Genomic DNA, 21,511 nt, shown 5'->3' with positions numbered 1-21,511 from the left:
AAATGAACCCTTTTGATCGAATTAATCTAAGGTATTGGTTTGAAATCAGTGGAAGGTGCGCAGCCTTGTGTACTGAGAACTGCCTCCGCCGCATAATACATTTACAGCCACAGCCTGCTGTGAAACTCATACAGCCACAGCCTGCTGTGCAACACACTCAGAGCACGACAAAGTTTCCACCATGATAACTACTGTTCTTACATTGCAAAATCGAGTCCCTCTAAAATTTACACAGAAAAACGTTTTAAAAATTTAACAAACCTATTTTCAGTTTAATTTAATCAAGTTAAAATAAATTTAGTATAGTTTTTTTTTTCAATTTAAAAAATCTCAAAATAGTAATTTATTATTTAACTTTTCGTTTTTTCTTCAAACTACTTTTATACTGATAAAAAAATAATTTGTAATTCTTATATTGCTTGAGACCACTTTTAACTTTACTGAAATATATTTTTTAAAGGTTATTTGTAATATTCTGCACAATAAATAACTTATTTGCAAATAAAAGAAACAAACTAGTACCCTATAACGTAGATTTTTTACACAAGTAACGTTTATTAAACTCTTTTGACCTTGTTGAATATCCTGCAAAATATATATCTTACAAGCAAATAACAAAAAATATATATCTTACAAGCAAATAACAAAAAATATAATCTTACAAGCAAATAACAAAAAATATATATCTTACAAGCGAATAACAAAAAATATATATCTTACTAGCAAATAACAAATAACTTATTGTTAAACAACTTAAAGTTTCCGAGCAAAGTTTTAATTGTTGCTTTTAACGAAAAAAATTTGATAAAAAATCATTAGTAGTTACATAAAAAACCTAAAGTTTTGGAAATAAAGTTGCAAATCAAAGCTATAAAAATAAAATGTCAAACTTAAGAAGTCACACTCTTAGAAAAAGAACTTCTATTTTGAAAAAAGATCAGCTTTGTTTAAAATTCAAAAATTAAATATAGTTGTGTGGGACAACTGCGTGTAATTTAAATCATCTGAAATAACGACATTATTATAATGTTAGAAATCTTATACACTACATTAAAATATCTCTACAACACATTACTGGTAAACAAAAAATCTATTATTTATCTGGCAGGATGCATGATTTTTTTATAGTTACTTAACTCCTGAAGGAAAATCTATAAAAATTAAAGTTGAACATATATTATGTATTTAAAGTAAAAATGCTTTTAAAGTAAAAAAAACAAATATTTTTCAGCGGTCTAGTTCATAATTTCCGGCAAGTATTTGGCCAGCCGGATTTGACCGGATACTATACAATTATGTAACCCTCGAGTAAAAAAAATGTACATATATTTACTTTATATTTGTTTAGCCGAAAAATGTGGAAATTTGAGTCGTTGTATGTTTTTAAAAAAGTAACAGCATCGGGTACACCTTTTGATAAATTGAAAACATTTCTGGTTTATTTTAATTATTATAAATGAATGATGCTATTTATTTACATGCGTACGTAACATTTTTACCACAAACAGCATTAAAAAACGTCTAAATTTAAAAATTAATTAACAACCTTTGGTTTAGTGTACACTCAAGAGTTAAAACGATGTTCACTAGAGAAAAAAGCTTTCAAAATTATTTTAGTAAGGCTAATCAGGAAAAATTATTTTAGTAAGGCTAATCAGGAAAAATTATTTTAGTAAGGCTGATCAGGAAAAAAAGGTAAAATTTATAAAATGAAAAGTTTTATCATAATTTACAATAAATGTGAAAACAACTTGAAAGTTTATTTACTACTTCATCATACTTTGACAATAATTCATTTGGTCCAATTCGCTATAAGCCGCAGCTCAATTTTACTATTGTTCATATTACTTACAATGCCATTTCAGGAAAAATATTTTACATTTTTGACCGCGCAGCAAAGATAGCTAGTTGCTATGATAGGCTAACAAAATAAATAGTAATGTAATTTTAAAAAAATAAAATAAAATGTAAACCCCGCAAATAGCAAGATATTATTTATATGTAATTTTATATTAGAACTGTTACTAGTAAATTAAATATACTTAAATCCGAGAGAATTAATTAAATATAAATAAAATCGAAAAACCTAAAAATTAAAAGAATATCAAAATCTATAATTGATAATACCTTGTCTATGTGATGCTACTCCTGTGTCTATGATAACATTTTGTCTCTGTGGTAAAAGCGTGATGTGTCTTTGTGGTGATAGCGGGACGTCTTTGGTAAACTAGTTAACACTAAATCTTTTCTTTTTGGTCAGGGATAAAGTAGGAAAAATAGAAAAAAAGAAAAAAAAAAGGAATGAAATGAAAGGTAATGTTGCATAGATTTCTATATTCAGATTTTTCTACTTTAAGTATACTTTTGTATTCTAGCACTAATGCCATTGTATATATTTTGAAAAAAACTACAGGAATTTTTTATTAAATTGGATATGATTGGAGCATAAAGACAGAAGTATCCCTCAACATTGTTACCTCACTCGGTAGGGAAAAAAAGCTACTCAAAATTACTAAATTTCTTAAACTTCTAGGAATAGGGCGAGAATAAGTTAAATGCTCTTTAAGGTTAACTTTTCAGAATATTACTAATAGAAATGGTTATTTAACTTTATCAAATGCTTGTTAATGCGCTAGTGTTGTAGTGGGAGAGTGTTTGTTTCATAAGCAATTAAAATTAAAAAGCAAACTTTATATATTTTGCTTTACAATCGACAATAATTTTTTTCACATCAATTGTAATGTAAAAAATAGTGTAAAAAATTTGTTTGTTTAACACGCTTCTTTTTTTTGAATAAATTACCATTGTCCTTTGAAACTTTACTGCGCAACTTAGTAATGTAGTCTTTCCAAGTGAGATTTCCGTCAGTATAGTGTTTTTTATCAGAAGAATGGAAAAGGATGCATTTCGTTTTATCGATATAATAATAGTTTGTTTAATATAAACAAAGGTTATTCTCAAAGTTTTTCTAAATCTTTTGTGAATACCAGAAGATGAACTTAGAGAATACAAGAAGTGAAATTAAACGATAACTAATGATGTTCGTAATGATGCTACCTTTTAATATTGGTATGTCTTTCGCAATTTTTGGATTTTTAGAAAAAGTTCCAGATTTTAATTGAAGCTGAAAAAACTTTAAGGAATTTTTTACATCAAAAGAACATAATAATGGTGCAGCTAACACCATCAGAAATGGTGCATCTAACACTTTAAGAAATGGTGCATCTAATACCATCAGAAATGCCACAACTAACACCGTCGGAAGCTTTGTTAGACTTTAAAATTTTAAAGGCATTGTTGAATGCCTTTAAAATTTTAAATTTCTCCTAACTCTTACTTCAACAAATATGTTGAAGTAAGAGTTAGGAGAGAAAAATTAATATTACTTGAAATGTTAAGCTTAAAGAACAATTCTTTCAAAATTTGGTCCCACAAAATATATAATAGTTCTTCCTATACTTTTTGACGGTTACTTTTTGACGATTACTTACGATTTTTGACGATTATTTGACGATGACGGTATATAATAAGTATGATAAATGATAAAAAGTCATTGTTATGTTTATTTGGTAAGGAGTGTGATGTAAATTCGTTACTACCACTAAAGGTGAGTTTCCACTCATCCGTTTTTCTATAAGAACGGGATTGGGAAGGGAAAAATAATCACGTGAGCATGCGAAGTTTTCTTTTAGACAAACTAAAAGTTACACTACGCATGCCCATCTGATTTTTTTTCCTTACCCTTTACCGTTCCGGTAAAATACGCATGATTGGAAACTTACCTTAACTTCTCTTTTTATAAAACAAGTACGTTTTGAGTTTAGTTTATATTTTATGAGTAAATTTATGTAATAGGTTGTTGTTGTTATTTTTTTTTTGAAGCTTGAAAAAAGTCTTGCATAACTTATAAAAAAATTTTCTTTTTTGTTTGTTTTATATTTTAAGTACTTAATGTATAGTTTTTGTTCGATTTTAGAAGCAAACTCTTTAATTGAATGAAGTAATCCAATGCAATTTAATACTTTTACCTCTGAAATTTAAATTAACTGAAGATCGAATATAAAATCTGAGTTAAGGATCAAAAGTTAAAGTTTTTGGTTGGATGTTAAAATGTGTATTAAGTGTTAATCACTTTACAGTAAAAGCGTTTAATTTAAAACTCAAAATCTTATTTTAAATCATATAAAGGATTACTAACTAAATCTTGAGAGCATTAATTTGAATTTATGATTCAATGGTGAAGCAACACGTGATTACTTAATGTTGCGTGTTAGGCTACTGTTTATTTTTCATTCACAGATTGTAAAAAAAATGCCGTAAAAAAGGTTAAAGATCTGTTTCTCAAAACAAAAAAAAATTAGAGTTGAAGGGAAATCCTATGCGAAAAACCGAATATGTTGTTTTAATTGGGTAGTAAGAAAAAACGGTTAAAAGTAATAAAATCCATTGATAGTACTTCTAAAACCATGACTTTTACTCAGGTATTATGCCAATACTAGTATGAGTGTTGAAGTATTGTCTTTAAACGTAAACTAAAGATATTCAATGAGTTTTATGGACTGGAAAATTATGTTCAGCAAATGGCGTATCTAATGAGAAACTTGATTATTTGTGAAGCCAAACGTAAACAGTTCATACACCAATCCTAGAGAAAGTCGACAACAGGCCAGTGTATATATTACAATTCCTGATGCTTAAGGTGAACATTTGCAAGTGTGAACAAACCTGATTGGATATACGTAGAGTTACAAAGCGTAAGATAGAAATCTTAGTCAAAGCTAAAATGTGTAATGGTCTCACCTGATTTCTTTGGAAAAAATGTCTTTACACAGGGGCGAAAAGTTCACTTATGTGTTTGTGTCAAGATTTGAACTAGTAAAGAATGTATGATGTTTTTGTTGAACTTCATTTAAACAACAAAGTTGAATATAATTGTTACAAGAAAGTATTTATGGAAAAATTTCCAAGCTGAGATTTCATCGCCCTAAAAAAGACACGCGTAATACGTGCAGTTTGCTAAAAAAAATGTTGAATGACTCCAGATAATATAGCGTACAATCACATCATTTATTAGAACTTCATCACTAGAAACTATATTTAGCTAGAAGGCAAATAAAAAGTGGTCATCTAAAACCACGGCTCCCACAGGAGATACTTTTACAGTATCTATAGATTTGTAACAATTTTTTTCATTGCTCACTTTAATACATTGTCAATTTTACAATTTATCACAATTGTCATTTTAAATAAATAAATGAACTGATTTATCCAGTAAAATATTTTTGTTTGTTTAAGAAACTTAAAACTGTTTTTTGCTAACCGCACATTGAATGAACGACAACGACATGCGAATATTGTTTTGTTTTTATTTAATTACAACAAAATAAACCATTTAATATTACAATAACACGCAAAATAATGTATGTAGCACTATTCCTACAGTATTTACATTTTGAACTAATCCAATATAGAACACTGCAAATATCTCTAATTACATTATTCGCAAGAAAATTATTATATTTATGGAGTTAAAACATGATTTGGGCATTTAAACTCCACAAAATAATATTCCACAACAGTTAAGGCAGAAATGATTAAAAATGAGTCAAAAGCGTTGTTCGGAAGTTTTGTTTTAGAACTAAAATTTTGGTACTTGGCCCGGTATTTAAGTTTAGTCTTCAACTTCATGAAAATTGGCCCGGTATATAACTTTAGTCCTCAACTTCAGAAAAATTAGTATTTTCTGTATTGTAGAATATTTTAAAAAAAAAGAGTTTTCTACATAGTTTGCATCATTGGAAGTGTTAATAAAGTTCGGATGTATCAGAGATATTTCTTAAAGGATTTAATGTACCGCTTGTAAAAGTTTTTTTTTTTTTTTTACAAGATATTCAATTTTTCAATATTTACAGATTAGAAAAAAAGAAAATGATCAGATATGTCACTTTTTTATTTTGATTTTTTTTGATAACATTTTACTACGTAAACTCGGTTTGTGTTTATGGCTGTTAATGGGTCGGGTTTGGGTCAGGTATCAACGGACTCGAATCCAGACCCGACTTGTAGGGTTTGGATTCGAGTCCGTTGGTATGGATTTAGTTTGAGTATCAAAGGATCCTACCTGGATCCATACTCATTTTACTTAATGGGTCTGAAACGGATTTGGACTTGCCCCGGTCATGCCAAAACAAAAACAAGCATAGTGCATAAAATTACAGGGTGTGAGCTATAGAGTGCATGAGTCATCATGACTGTCAACAGTTAAGGGGGCATCCATAAAGTACGTACGCAGAAAAACCACTAACATAAGACCCTACCTTCCTTATTGTACGAACCTGAATGATTTTATAATTCTCTCTCTCTCTGCCTCCGTACGCATTATTTATTACAAAATTAATTCCCCTTTTCCTCACGAGTTGTGAAACTCAATACTTTTGTTAAAAAAAAAGAACAAGGTTTTAGAGGAGATAGACATCTAGAAAATTTAAAACTGTGGACGTGCTCGCTGTTTTTAACACCCGATTCCTTCCATGCACGAACTCGTACATAATTGGCTAACCCCCGCTCCACTATAGAGTACACAATTAAATACAAAACCTATGTTATACTTGCTTTTTTTGTTATTTTTTGTTAGCAAATTCCCGAAACGAATTTTATTTTACTTTTTCGTGATTATTCAAAATAATATTCAAAAGACTGCATAAAACAATCATTGGGTTTTAAGTTTTTTTTTTCAATTTTTTCTTATATTTAATCTTCTTCTTGATTATTTCCAAAAGCTTTTGCTTATATCGGCATATGCCAAATAATTATATCAGAAAATTTAAAATTTAAGTTTACGCAATTTAAAAGTTTTGAATAGCTTTAGTTCTCGCACATTAAAGTTAGCTTCTCACACACTAAAATTATTTTTAATAAATTCAAAACACTTAATGTATTTCAACTTAATCTACATCATATTCTTATATTTATGTTCATAGTAGATAATAAAATGGCACCCATTTATTCAACTCATTTTTTGAAAAAATAAATCGTTTATACCCAACAAAATGTTCAAATAACAATTATATTCAACCAAAAACTTATTATTCTGCAACTAAGTTCTCGATTGCAATCAGAGGACCTAAATTATGGAACCCGCTATTGGATAATGAGTTAAAAAAAATTTCTTCCCTTGATCAATTTAAAAATAGAAATAAAAATAAACTTATGATAATTGATAACGAACGAGACTTTTTCTGAAACTTTTAAATAGGAGTAATTACTTGTTTTGTACTTTTTATTTACTTTATTTTTTGTACTTTTTATTTACTTTAAATCTTTTTTGATTTTATTTTTCCCATTCTTTGATGTTTATGTTTCATCGCATTTTTAATTATTTTTAAATTCGAAATCTTAATAAATGAAAGTTTGAAAAAAAAATTATATATATATAATGTATTTTTATACTTGCATTTATATATGTACTTATATGCATAGATTGCATTGTGATAACAGTAATTTTTTATTTATATTCTTGTTTTGAAGGGGCTTGGCGATAAGACTGAATTTGTCTTCTTCTTGTCCCAGCCGTGTATATATATTTTATTCAAGTCTAATTTTGTAAACATTTTCTTTATGGCAAAATACACAATAATAATAAATTAGTTTTAAAAAATGTTCGTCCGGTCTGGGCATAACCGGTTTGGATATTATAAGACCCATACCCGACCCGTTTGGTTAACGGGTCTTACGGATCAGGGTTAAGCAGGGTTCAGATCCATTATAACGGAACCCACATCCGGTTTAAACTTTTCATTTAATACTTTTTTGAAATTATTAGTTTACTATTTTGCATTATTAAACGGTTCTCGGAAACAGGATCTTACGATTAAGTTGTAGATAATATGTAAGAACGTAGAAAGTCTTCGAGTTTCTGTGTTCATACACATTATCTACGACGGCGTTTTACTAGAAAATATTGTAGAAAAAGAACAAATAAATAAATAAACAGCCTCTTCTTCACGACTTTTTTAAGGTAGTCATATGGCTTCTTGTTATTTTTTTAAATCCTCACGGGTGTTACTAAAACTTTTATAACTTTTGAAATAATTTTAAGATTCATTTAATTTTAATGAAGGTAATTTTGTTTTGTAAAAATAATATAAACACCAATAAAATGTTTTACCTTTATTAACATTTAATCAGATTTTAAAACATTTTTTGATTTTTGAATAAACACGCTGAAATAACGAACTTAACATATTTTGAAAAATTTGACGTTACTTTTTAGCAAAAATAATCAAAAAATATATATTTATATTATGTTGTTTAATATGTAATATAAACATTCTTCAACCATTTTTAAAACAAAAAAAAAACTTCTCTTAAATCTAATGTGAATCGGTACAAGGATAATTATATAAAATATTGCATAAAATGTTTTTCTTTTTTCTAAGGAGGAGGGGTAGGGGTGGGGTTTGGCAAAACAAAATAAATAGATTTATCAATCATCGCGTTGGTTTGACAAGGTTCTAACTAAGAGTAACTGCATAATCTCTTGTTGGTTTTTATTAACTAATTATTATGATAGAGAATTTTATACCCATCAAAAATCATATAAAAAAGAGGTCTGAAAATCAACAAAAAGTGTTCTAGTTTGACACCGATGTAGAATAAAATACGATTAAAGCTATTATTTGAAAATTAAAAAAAAATCTTTTTTATAACGTTACTCAAATTGACACCTGTCTAATTGGGAAACAAAATACTGGTTTCGATTAGTATAGAAATATTTATTATAATTCAAAATAAAAGGGGATTTATGAGCTAAAATTATTTTTTTATTTTAAAGTAATGAGGTTTTTGCATTAATAAATTTACAAACTTACCGCAGTCAATGTAAGAACAATTTGCCGTGCCATTCCCTTACGGTAAGTCAATCTAACTATACGGTAAGTCAATCTAACTATATTTTGCAGTGCCTACCCCAAAAAGTAAGTCAATGCTTGTTAATTTTTTTTTACTTTTCTACAACAGTTTGTCGATATATGTGCACTTTGGAACGTTGATCTTACAAAGTAACTTATTTAAAACTTGTTAAATCAAAAGTATCAGAATTATTAAAATTTAAACAACTTGTAATAAAACGCTTTTGTAGCAATGATAAAAACCAGGCTGCGTTCGTAAAAAAAAAAAAATTAAAAATAATTTGAATTGAAAGTTTGAGAGTAAAAAAAAAATACAATTTGAAAAGTATTAATTTTAGTTTTAAGTAAAATATCAACAGAAAATGGAAAGAGTAGTATTTGATATCAAAAGCAGTAATGATAGTGACGAATTTGTAGCTCCAACCAGTGAAAGCGGCGAAGACTGCTGTGAATTAAGTACACGGTTAGTAATCTAATACAACTTTTTTGTGTGACTTTGGCCGTGCATTTAAATATTAAAATATATTTATAAGCTTCGGAATAGTTGTTTAAAAAGATTTTTACTTGTTAACATGTTTAAACAGGAAGAAGAGGCGTTTTAATTTAACCAGAAATGCACTAGATTCTAATTAAAATATTGTAGAAGAAGCTTCTGAAAACAATGCCAATAATGTTTATGTAGCACAGACTAAAAATATTTTTGAGATAACATGAATGAATGATGCTGAATTAGTGACAAACAAGTAAGCAAAGTGTGTAGTGTTTCTCCTCGATCATCCTCTAAATCTTAAATATTTTTATTATATTTATGGTTTGTTTTTATCATAAAAATTTCATATAAAAAGTGATTTTGACATTAAAATCTACTATTGTATACAAAGTGAACCATTTTTAACCACTTAGAATGATTCAGTTAGTATATAATAACATACTAGAGATTATGTACTAAGTAGTATTACTCTTCTAGGGATCACGTTCAACAAACGTTTAAAAAAAAAATTCTGAAAACGAATATCTAAATGTAATAATGATGTGGATGTAGTTATAAAAAAAAAGGCATACCAAGCTTGTAAAAATTATAAAATTTTAAGTCAAAGAGGAAAATTAGTACCAAATAAGATCATCTAAACAAAAAAAAAAACTGTCTGGCAAACTGTAAGTACAAATGTGCTAAGAAAATACCAGAAAATGAGTGAAACAATATATTTTTTATCATTTTATGGCTTAAATTTAGCTACTGAAAAGAGGCATTTTTTTATTACTTCGACTGATCGCACAACCACTCCTAGACCAAATAGAAACCACGAGGAAAACAATGATAGTGAAAATGCAAATAAAGAAACTGATGACCACGCTGAAAGACAAATTTTTTCAAAAAGGAAGTACGCCTATAGATATTTTTTTCATGTAAAAGGAGAAAAAGTGCGTGTTTGCAAAACATTATACCTAATTACAATGTCAATTTCACAAAAGCCAGTTTACGCAGCTCACAACACCAAAGATGTTAAAACAAATACTCCTGCACAAGATTTACGTAGTAAAATCATGAAAGGCAAACGTACACCGCTCAGTGATGCCAACTCAGCTAGGGATCACATAAAATCTTTTCTAACAGTTGAGTCACATTATTGTCGTGTAAATACCAATAGAGAATACCTTAAGTCACACCTTAATATTTCAAAAGTGTATAATCTTTACAAAGAGAAATGTATAAACAAAAATATAGAGCCAGTCAAAGACTATATGTACTACCATATATCCTCCACCGAATTCAATCTTGGTTTTCACATTCCCAAAAAGGATAGATGCGACCTTTGTAAGAAGTTTAAAGTTACTGAAAACACTGATACTATGTTTGAAAAATTGAGAGAAAATTTTGAAAGTTTATAAAAAAGAAATAAAAGGTATACTTGCTGAAGAAAACAAAGATAAAAATGTTCCGGTTTTACTTTTTGACCTTCAAAATGACTCCGCATGCAGAAATTAGTTTCCTTTTTTATCTGAGAAGAATCTGACAGCTTATTTTTCAACAATTAAAAAAGTGCACTGTCAATTATGGACTGAATCAATGGCGGGAAGAAGCGGCAATGATCTTGCCAGTGCCTTTTGCAAAATTATGAGTGATGTGGCAAAGAAAAACGACGTAAAAGACTTAATTACTTGATCTGACTCCTGCGTTCCTCAAAATCGGAACCGTATATTATCAAATGCTGTGTTACATTTTTTATGAGACAATCCTAACATTAACTCAATCACTATGAAATATTCCCTTTCAGGTTATTCATGCGTCCAAGAGGAGGGTCATGTTCATAGCGAAATTGAAAAGCTCATTAGGAAAACTGATTTTTACAGTCCAATTGAATTGACAAGGATGCTAAAACAAGTCAACAGGAAAAATCCCCATCGTATCATTCAAATGAAACCAAAGTTTCTTTTTCTAACGTTGCTGTTTTAAAATTTACTCAAACATCTCACATTATACATTTTAAATCTAGCCTATGAACTGTGCGAATGTCAAGTTTAATGAAAAACCTAACATAAAGAATGCAGCAACAAGTCCATCAACTTCCACTGTTTTGAATGTAAAACCAAAGATCCAAAATTGTACTAAGGAACTTGCAGACTTTTAAAAAAAAGATATTCAAGTTGCATTTCCGTTTATGCGTCTCGAGGACAGAGATTACTATCAAGCTGTTCTTCACCTATTAAATAAACATGAAAAACTTTTAAGGGTTGTACTTAATGTAATGGTTTTAAAATGTACCAAAAAAATGCAGCACATAAAAAAAAAAAAAAATAAGTAAACAAAATGTAGTAAACTTGTTTTGTGACTGAAACAATCTAATTTATAAAAATTAGCTTTTTATTATATTATTGGTTCAGTCACAAAATTTCAAAGTAACCAACATGTTTCCAACTAAGTTAAACAGCAGTTAAAACCTTGTCATAGTGAAAATATGATTATTTCACTATGACAAGGTTTTAACTGCATTTTAGGGGTATTTAATTTTCTATGAAGAGTGAAACATTTTTTAATAAAAAATAGTAATACTTTATAGCAAATGTTTATGTTATCATGAGTAAAAAATATTATCGATGGATTTTAATAACTTTTGATGGACGGAACATAACAATTTTTAACATTGATTTACTCAAAACTACTCGCGGTTCAGTTAGAACCTTGTCAAACCAACGCGACGCAATATTAGAGATATGAAAGATGTATTTAAAAAATATTAAAGTCCATTAAAAGAATTTCACAAGGCTGATAACCTTTATTAATTACAAAAATTTAAGGTTACGTGACGTAAATTACGTCATAGCTTCAAAATATAATCAAAAATTCACGCAAAAAAAAATAATTTAGTGCTAAACATGTCAAATTTCAAAATATATTTAATAACATAGCTAGAGGTACAGAGAATAATTTTTTGATATTCATATTTACATCGAGTTAAAGTATTTTTAATTTCGCAGACATTAAAAAAATATTTTGTTAATCATTTAAAACGAATAAAAACAAAAATATAAATGCACTAAATACTTTTTCTAAAAAAGTTTTCAATGTCTGCCAAAAACCAGATAGAACGGATATTTATTAATAATTATTCCAAATTTCAAGCATTGAGCATCTAGCTATGTTATCAAATCTTCAGGCGCGGGCTGGGGCTGGAAATCTTACCGAGAAGGGAAGAGGGTGGGGCGCTATAAGGGCGGGTAAGTAGTAGAAAATGGGTTGGGGTAGGGGTCTTTAGCTATTATAAGTTACCACATTCATCAATATTATGATTTTTTTCAATTTGAATATGTATAAATAAAATGATAGTACATTTCAAAAGTTCAAAGTTTATTTAGGATAAAGCCCCCTTCCCTCCCCCCTTCCGTCCTCCCTTCCTCCACCTTAATTAATGAATTTTTGTTCATTTAGTCGGCAAATTTGACTCTTTTAGACAAGTCAGTCGACAAATGTTGACCTTTCAGACCAGTCAGTCGGCAAATTTTTTAAAAAACGAGGACCTTTATTTTTTCTATCAGAAAAAATTTTAATGACATCCCCCACGTGACACCTACTCGCGCCGGCCCTGTTTAGACTTACAATATAATTCATTCTGTCATACATAATACTTGTTAATTATGTAGACAATGATAATAATAATAGTGATAACAATAACAATAATAATTGTATTAACAACATGATGAATTTTATTACGATAAATGATTAGTAACCCCTCCTTTAACTCACTTAAGATTAAAAAATACTAAAAGTAGAACCGTGTGGTGTGACTGGTATTTATAATGTAAATAATTAAAATCTCTTAACATTATTTATAAAAGCAACATCTTCGATAACTCTAACAAATCTTTACACAAGTAGCTATCGTCAACTGTAATTGAATCCAAAATGTTCTTCTCAGTCTACCTTAACATAACTTTCTCAAGCTTGTCGTTACCTAATGAGAAACGCAGCCTAGTTTTGACAATTTTTAATTTACTAAATGCCTGCTCACATCTCACTTGGGAGAATGAAAGTGTTATTAGATATTTGTAAGCCAGAAACAGATTTGAATAAGCGGTTGCATTCAAGGAAGATTTAAATGAAATACTAAAAGCAACATTTTAAACATTTTTTACAAGACCCTACACAACGTTCAAATTTCTGAAAATCTCTGTCATTCTTATTTTCAGAAGCTTTTGTTGAAATATCCAACTCTGAGGCTAAGTTCGATTCTTCTAAACTCCCGTCACTAGAACTTGTTGTAAATTCATCTCGTAATATTTGTTTGAGCCCATCAAAATTTCTAGCAAATATATATATAGCAAATATAAATATAGCAAAGCTATGCAATTAAGACAGCAATATCTCAAAACAAAGATTGGTTAGCTGAGAATTTTTTGAAAGACTGTTTACTAGAATACCATTTTCAACAATTTCTTTAAAACATCTGGGATCTAAACATGTGCATCTAATGATTTCCCTTTTAACCGAGAAACGTTCACCTATGTTAGTGGCAATCTGATTAATTACTCTGCAAAAAACTTTTACTCTGAAACAATTAAGAAGATTTCCTGGTATGTCATCAAAGGCATTTGGTAAAAAGTTGTTTTTGTAACATTGAACTCCATGGTATTAATCACGCATGTTTGCTGCTCCATCAAAGGATTCATCCACAGTTATTTCCATTTTTAAACCATTACGTTCAAGCTCTGATTTTAATAGTTGGTATAGTCCTGCACCTGTTGCGTCCATAATTTTTTTACAGCAAAAAATTCCTTTCTCACATCCTCTCTATGTACATACCGCATGATTATCGTCTCCTGATCAACCATCGACGTATCTTGACTACCATCCGTTTGAACACTGAATTTCTGATCACCAATTCTCCCATCTATATAATCCTTTATCACGTTTAAAATAACATAAAGAATATAGTTAACAGTGGTCTTTGACAACATTGTTACCAAGCCTCATGAGCTTTCCTTTCTACTGCGTTTCAAACATACTTTCCTCTTTTGACTTGACTGACTTGTTGTTTCTACATGATTATTAAGTGGAGCGTCCAACTTTGCTATCTGCAATATTAGTTTCAAAAAGTTCCCGTGATCAATAGATTTATCATGCAAACTGTAGAGAGATTCATTCCGATTTCCTCTGTATGGAAGAGCTTGCTTACTAATAAAAAAGACTGATTCAGAAATATCTACAAAAAATGGATACTTCAATTTTTTTCAATGCTTGCGCTTTCTGCTTTTCTAGTAGACTTTTGTTGATTAAAGAGCTTATATCTTTCTCTGTTGTACAACTCAATAGTGAGATGACAGCAGGGTTATATGATTTAGATTCTTCATGATCTTTGATTTTTGGTATATGAGGTAGAACTTTATAAATTCAGGAATAAAACTAGAATCTTATTTCAAAAATCCCATGCATGCATCACAGTAAAGTGCCACGATTTGATTACCTTCAACTCTTGCGGTTATCCAACATATTATTTTAAAGCAATCATCGGTACTCTTTTTTTGCATCATACAGTAAATGCTTTACTCTGAATGGCTTGCCTGAATCATGTTATCATTAACTAATGCTATTCTATGGTTACGTTGTGCACTTTCAGAAGCCGTTTATAACTTAGTTATAAACGATCAACTTGGTTGTATCGGTACAGTGAGGTTTATGGTTGAGACTGCTGGAGTTAGCGTTATCTATATGATGTATATACAGGACTGTTAGTTCTATATATATACATCATTTATTCTTTTTTCAGTAACTAATGCAGCGGTTTCTGACGTACAGTCTGTTATAGTTTTTACAAACATATATTATATATATATATATATATATATATATATATATATATATATATATATATATATATATATATATATATACATAACGCAAATTTATAAAAACTACTCTCTGGCTTACATGCCGTCATCATATTTTTTTAATTATTCCTTTGGTCATTTTGTAAAACTTTATTTTTAAAAAAAGGCAACAACTGATGTTGTACATTTTATTATTATTCAAATCTTCAGCTTCACTTTGATGAAATCTTTGATAAGAAATCTTCACTAGAGAAACTTTCCTTTTGCAATTTCAATTAGATCCCTTAATATCGAAAAACCTTTCTTAAAATAATGCAAATGAAAGTTGCATTTACTTTAAAAAAGTACAATTTCAGGTATCACGCATATGAGATTTATAAGATGCTACAGAATTATTAATTTTTCTACTGGCAGTGATGTGTTTATAATTTAGAAGTTTATAATTTAGAATGTTTATATTTTATCATGTAAAATTTTTAAATTCATTCGTAGTAATGAAAAGAAAATGTAATTTATTTAAAATGAAGTTGTTTTCATTCAACTTCATTTTAAATAGATTACGGCAACTAACAGTGTATAAAAATTAGTTAAGAAGATAATTCGAAATAAATACATGCAAATAAACAAATATAACAAATTCAAATAAAATTTCTCATCTTTAAGGCGAGGCTACGCAAAACAAAGATTTTAAAGTGGTCAAAAATCGCAATAAGTAGCAATTATTTGTTGTTTTGCTACAATACAAATAAAAAATGCTCTTATAGCCCTTTTTTTTAAGATGAAATAGTATGAGTAACAAAACAGTTATTTTACTGAAAAAAAATATTGTTAATAACAAATATTTGCTATTGATATAGAAATCCTAATCTTATTTGATCTTCCTACAAAATTCTATTTTTGACATATTTTAGGCTAAAAACGAAAATAATCGAATCAAATTCGGCAGCAATAATGTTTTTTTCTACTTTTTATCAAATGTTCTTATGTGTAAAGGATCATGTTTTTTTTACAGACGTGCAGTTTTCAAAATTTACATAGGCTTGTTTAAGAAACTGGCGAAAATGCCACTCTAATGTTCTAGCTCTGGCAGAATCATCTTCTAGTAGTGAAGAAGAGAAAGTCGAAAAAAATAATGACAATTCAAAATTTGCACAAAATATCAGTTAAGTTAAAAAGAAGACAAAAATTCGGAAAGCGATTATGAAAGTTTTTTATGATTATTTGTCTCAAAGTGACAATGATACTGTGTTTCTCTCAAAAGAAATAAAAAAAAACCATGTTTCTTTTAATCATAAACTGGGAAAATGGCAGTATAGCACAAATGTTAACTTGAATGTGTAAACGAGCTTTTGGCTATACTGATAGCAGTAGCCTTCTGCTGTCTGCAGAAACAACTTTTTGTATACCAGTCTCAAGACCAAAATAACAGTATTGACCACCACACTTGCTTTCGACAGTAACTGATTTTGGAGCCTGAAGCAAAGTTCTTTTATCTTTCAGTGAGGATAAGAAAAAAGGAAACAAAGTACCAAAATTAGATAACGTTGATAAGTTCTCGATGGCTGAAGGCAGTATGTTATTAATTATTTTTTTTGTAAAAATATTCAACAAAAGTTGTTTTGTAAAACTATTTTAAGTTATAGAGTTTCAAAAGAGAGTGTTATATTTTCTTACTGATATAAGAAATCCCAAAACACAGTGACAAAGCCTGATTATAATAGTGAATTTATAAGCCAAATAAGTTTTATTTTGTCGGTAGCTGAATTTGTTGAAGTGGACAAGATATTAGATGACGAAAAAAAATACAATCATCATGAGTGAGTTTTAATAAGTATTTTATTAAATAGTTGTATCATTTAGTTTCAGAACTTTTTTTAATTTTATGTCTACAGCTTTATGTCAAAACTTATAAAAACTTATAACTGTATATATTAGAACAATGGCTTCTTATTTGGTAGTATACTTTCAATGGTTTAAGGGCAATTAATGTTAAATGTCTACAGTTTCATTTTCATTAATATGATTATAATACATTATGAGTGCGGTTATGCAATTTTCACAACCAGATGCTATTCCTGGTGTTTACTTGTTATTCAGATCAGGACTGATTATTTTTTTCTTTTTATATTAATAGAAGTTTACCAGACTATGGTGCTATGAAAGGTATACCTTTATAAGATATATAAAACTTTTTTTATTTTTATTTACAGCTTCTTCTATTGAAAACGATGAAGCGACTGAAACTTTAATTGATGGCATTTTGTCTGACTTCTTAAAATATGCTCCATTTCAAAAAGGTGGCGGAAAAGAAAGGAAATTAGATTGTTATAAATATTTGCATATATTTCAATAAAGAAATAATTTCTTGTTGTCTACTAATATTTTGTTTTCAGTGTTAATTCAACATTACCAAAAAATAATTTCAGTTATGAAAAAATGTAGGATTGAGTTGATGTTTTAAGTAAAATAAGAAAAGCTTAACTGATATAATATTTTTATTTTTGATAAAAGCAAAAATACTAATGATGTGGTATTAAGAATTGGTATTAATATTAATGTTTATTACATGAAGATGTGTAAAAATCAAGTCACAAGTTATTATTTGGTCTTTAAAATTGTTTGAATGATAATTTATTATTTATTGAGATGTTTTCTTTTTTAATTTTTGTTACTTTTATATTATCAATCAAACTAAGTTATTGTTGTGTGATATTTTATATTAAACTTTATATTATATTTTGTATTAATAATGAATATTATCTATTTGTGTTCAATATTCCGTATTACTTTTATGTAGTTAATTTTTTTTTAGCAACCTGGGATTCTTTCATTGTTTTCCTTTGATGCCTTGAGTTATTTAAACATAATATATTCAGAACTATGCAGGTTAATAGAATAATAAATATATTCATAAAAATGAATTTAAAATATAATTAATTTATAAAATAAAGAAAATCTTATCTTTGCTAATAATGTCTACTAATATTATTGTTTAGCAAGTATCATGGTTATAAAATGTCAAGATTTAGCTAGTTTAACTAGGCCTGTTAGTACACTTATATTATGGTTTCTTCGTTTTTTATTAGTTCATATAATATTTTCGAAATCAAATATGTGGAAAGGAGCTGTTTGGAATGAAGATTTACAAGGAGAAGAAGGTGTAATTCCATTTAATTGGATTTGTAATAAAACTGTTTATCGGCCTCCAGGTACAAAAGCATTGACTGCACTAAGAAGAATTGGCTTAAGTTTCCACAAGTTAAAACTAAATTCACTTCGGGTATTACATCTATATATTACAATTATTATTTTTTAGATAATTTTCTTAGGAGTTGTTAGAGTTATTTTGTTGATACAAAATATATAACTATTTATATAACCATTCATATAACTATTTCAATTCCGCAGAAAGCAAACAGGATTGTGAAAAATTTGAATTTACAAATACAAAAGAAAAATGTTATAATGAGAATGTCTATTTACGAAAAAGAAAACATGAACAAAGAGAATTTCTTTATAAGATTGGATTTTATAAATTTCAATTTTAATTATAATTTATAATTAAATATAATTACTAATTTATACCATAAATTAGTAATTATATTTTACAGGTTCAGTTATCAAAGATTTAGATGAAGTGTCAATGCACCTGACCTCCAGTTGTTCATTGATCAAATCTATAGGTAAATAAATAAATAAATGTATATATATATATATATATATATATATATATATATATATATATATATATATATATATATATATATATATATATATATATATATATATATATAGATATAGATATATATAGATATATATAGATATATATAGATATATATATATAGATATATATATAGATATATATATGAATATATATATATATATATATATATATATATATATATATATATATATATATATATATATATATATATATATATATATATACATAAACAACTTTTAAATGTATTCTACAAAATAGAGTGCTCTATGTTCTTAAAAGAACAGAGTAATTATGTATTAGTAGAAAATCACTTAACAAAATTTTTTTTTTATTTTACACTGTGTTTCATCAATAAAGACTCATCATTTCTGATGAGTCTTTATTGATGAAACTCAGTGTTAAATATATATATATATATATTTAACACTGAGTTTCATCAATTGATGAATTATTGAGTTTCAATTATTGATGAAACTCAGTGTTAAATATATATATATATATATATATATATATATATATATATATATATATATATATATATATATATATATATATATATATATATATATATATATATATATATATATACATATATATATATATATATATACATATATATATACATATATATATATATATATATATATATATATATATATATATATATATATATATATATATATATATATATTTATATATATATATATATATAAATTTTCCCCTGAAAGTGCAAGGGATTATTAAAAATTGCTTTAGCAAATGCATGCTATTTAACATGAAAAATGACATTATTGACCTCTGTCCAAGCCCCATAAGTGTAAAAACATGGATGTTAAACCTAAGTTAAAACAAAAAAATCCTCTATATTAGGTGCAAAATCTCCTCTAAAATCCTAATTTTCTTATGAAAATTTAATGTGGCCACCCCGTTATTTACTTTTCAATGTTAGAAAAATTTAATATTTTGATTATTAATTTATTTTGAAAAAAGGTTGTTTCATTTAAATTAAATATTTGAAAGATTATTAATAATCATCTAACAGCAGGGCCCGTGTAGGGGGTGTCCCACCACCCCAAAGCTCTCACATAAGCATTCAAGTTGACACATTTAGCAAGTTTTGAACTATAGTTGGCTAATTGCAAATATTGAGGACCTTTTTTTTGTGTGTGTGTCTCTAGATGGCAAAAAATACATACAATCCCCCCCCCCTCCCCATGAGAGACCACTTCGGGATGGCTCTGTCTAACAGTTAAATTACCTTTTAAAAATTCAGAGTTTTTTCGAAAAAATTTTATGGCCTCCACGGATATGAAGGGCAAAGGTGGAAAAATATACTTAGAAACACTAATTTATATGGCTTTGTAAATGGAATACCTTTCTAAGTTGTAACACCTTTCCATTCATTATATTTTTTTCAAGTTTTCCTTTCTTGATTTTCTTAAATATATATATTTTTTTTTACAGCTTCTTCTATTGTATTCAATGGAGCAAAAGAAACCTCGGTTAATGGAATATTGTTTGATTTTCTAAAATTCGCTCCATTTCAAAAAGGTGATGGAAAAGAGAAGAAATTTGTATAGATTTTATTCAATTATATGTAGATTATATTCAATTATTTGTAGATCTTATTCAATTATATGTAAATATATGTAATATTTAAATATATTTTTTAATAAAACAGCTTTTATCTCTTGCTTTAATAATACTATTTTAACTAAACTAAACTAAAAAAGTTCTAAATAGTCTAAGTATAGACTATGAGTAGATTTAATATCCATAATATACCTTAATAATGTAATAGAGAAGTGCAACAGCACTATTGGACATACATACTACGTTTTGATGGTGATCTCAGTTTTTATCATCGGTTTCTGTGATTACAAAACGTTTTTTAAGAGCCGGTTTAACAACGTTAAACCGGTTGTTAAAAAACGTTTGTTAAAATCAACGTTAAAAAAACTCATTCTTAACGTTTTTTCAACGTAAATTCAACGTTATTGAAACGTTTTTTTGCGTTAAATCAACGTAAATTCAACGTTAGGTTTCAACGTAAGTTCAACGTTGTTTGCCGGCTGGGATATACATATATATATATATATATATATATATATATATATATATATATATATATATATATATATATATATATTCATATATATATATATATATATATATATATATATATATATATATATATATATATAGTTAGAAACACACACAAAAAATCTAATTTTTTTCTTCTATTTGCAGTTTCATGATGATCCTACATCCTACATCAACTTCAAGATGATCTAAGAAAAGGAGAAACTGCAGTTCATTTTATTAATGTATATTGGAGTTATATATGAGAGAGGGGATGTGATATTACGCCGGGTGAATAATAAAAAGTAAATGCTTTTACTCAGCGTTTTTGGATTAATTGTTCAGCTTTACGTGAGTAAAAGTTTAACCAAAATTCCTTAAATTTTTATTCACGTAAAGCTGACCAATTACTGAGTAAAAACAATTTCTTTTTTTTATTCATCCGGTCTATTGATGTTATTCAGAGCAGCCG

The 21,511-nt window shown here is 27.6% G+C and overlaps 1 long non-coding RNA gene across 2 annotated transcripts; it reads left to right on the top strand.

The window, feature by feature from the left end:
- The first annotated feature begins 16,048 nt into the window (after positions 1 to 16,048).
- On the top strand, positions 16,049 to 20,576 carry LOC136090609 (uncharacterized). 2 transcript variants are annotated; one of them, XR_010643562.1, is made up of 5 exons: positions 16,589 to 17,050; positions 17,444 to 18,119; positions 18,320 to 18,513; positions 18,845 to 18,916; positions 20,422 to 20,576. It is a non-coding gene; the product is annotated as an uncharacterized LOC136090609 (long non-coding RNA). The 2 variants fall into 2 exon arrangements; XR_010643561.1 differs by having other exon boundaries at positions 16,049 to 18,119.
- Positions 20,577 to 21,511: the final 935 nt, after the last annotated feature.

The sequence above is a fragment of the Hydra vulgaris genome, chromosome 14 (genome assembly GCF_038396675.1).
Source record: "Hydra vulgaris chromosome 14, alternate assembly HydraT2T_AEP".
NCBI classification, from domain to species: Eukaryota; Metazoa; Cnidaria; class Hydrozoa; order Anthoathecata; family Hydridae; genus Hydra; species Hydra vulgaris.
This window is presented reverse-complemented; position numbering and strand designations above follow the sequence as displayed.